Here is an 879-nt window from a genome sequence, read left to right on the forward strand (position 1 = left end):
GGGTTTAAGTCAAAATGAACTAAGGTTTACAATGTGGCGAAACCAAAGTTCATCAGCTACAAAAAAAAAAAAGGAGTATCCAGTCCAAAGTAATTCAAATTGGGAAAATTTCCAATATGAAATTTAAGCGGAAACAAAACACTTGAGAGAAATAGTTGACACGAGATCAAATCAGAGTTTCAGAAAATTACCAGAAAAGAAAATTAAAAATAAAATAAAAATGCACACACGCACTAGAGTGTGAGCAGGTCAACACCCAGAAACATTTCACAAAAAAGATTATATTTTTACAATCCACTTGTAGAAATAATCTCAAATTGTACAATCACAACAATAACAAGAAGAAGAACAATAAAATTAGGCAGGAAAGGAATCTTGGTTCTTACCAGAAGCTCAAGTAAAATCGAGATGCTTTTTTAAAGCCCCAAATGGGAAAATGCTCAAGCTACACAATCATGGAGAACACAGTGAGAGAAGTGAGAACCCATTTTTATATATGCAAAAAAGGACATTCAGAGAGAGAGAGAGAGAGAGAGAGAGAGAGAGACGCTGTGACTGAATTGCTTCTCTCCCAAGAAGAGTACATGTCACAAGGAAATGAGGAATCAACAACCCCCTGATTCGTCACTATTTTGTTTTCCTCTGCATCTATTTTCCATTTTTCCTACGTTGTTTGTCTGAAAATTAATTTGTTTTAAAAAATTTTAGACAGAAATAATATTAATTTTTACAGAATGACATTGACATAAGTTTAAAAGTTAGAAATATTTTTTTGAAAATATTTAGAAACAGTATTTTTTAAGTTAGTTTATATCTTAACAGATATTTATATTTTTTACTTTATTTATGTCTATTCAAATTATTTTAAATTTTACAAAT

The 879-nt window shown here is 30.4% G+C and overlaps 1 protein-coding gene across 6 annotated transcripts in view; it reads right to left on the bottom strand.

Annotated features, from left to right (window-relative positions):
- The window catches only part of LOC107483708 (uncharacterized), a 3134-nt gene extending 2508 nt beyond the window's left edge, over window positions 1-626 (bottom strand). For 2 of the 6 annotated variants that reach the window (XM_052261235.1, XM_052261231.1), the window contains exon 1: window positions 387-572. The gene's annotated coding sequence lies outside the window, so the exon portion shown is untranslated. Of the gene's footprint in view, window positions 1-386 lie in introns of all 6 variants that reach the window. The other 4 variants (XM_052261232.1, XM_052261233.1, XM_016104317.3 and 1 more) reach the window with 4 other exon arrangements.
- Window positions 627-879: the final 253 nt, after the last annotated feature.

This window comes from Arachis duranensis, chromosome 4 (assembly GCF_000817695.3).
Source record: "Arachis duranensis cultivar V14167 chromosome 4, aradu.V14167.gnm2.J7QH, whole genome shotgun sequence".
Classification (NCBI taxonomy): Eukaryota; Viridiplantae; Streptophyta; class Magnoliopsida; order Fabales; family Fabaceae; genus Arachis; species Arachis duranensis.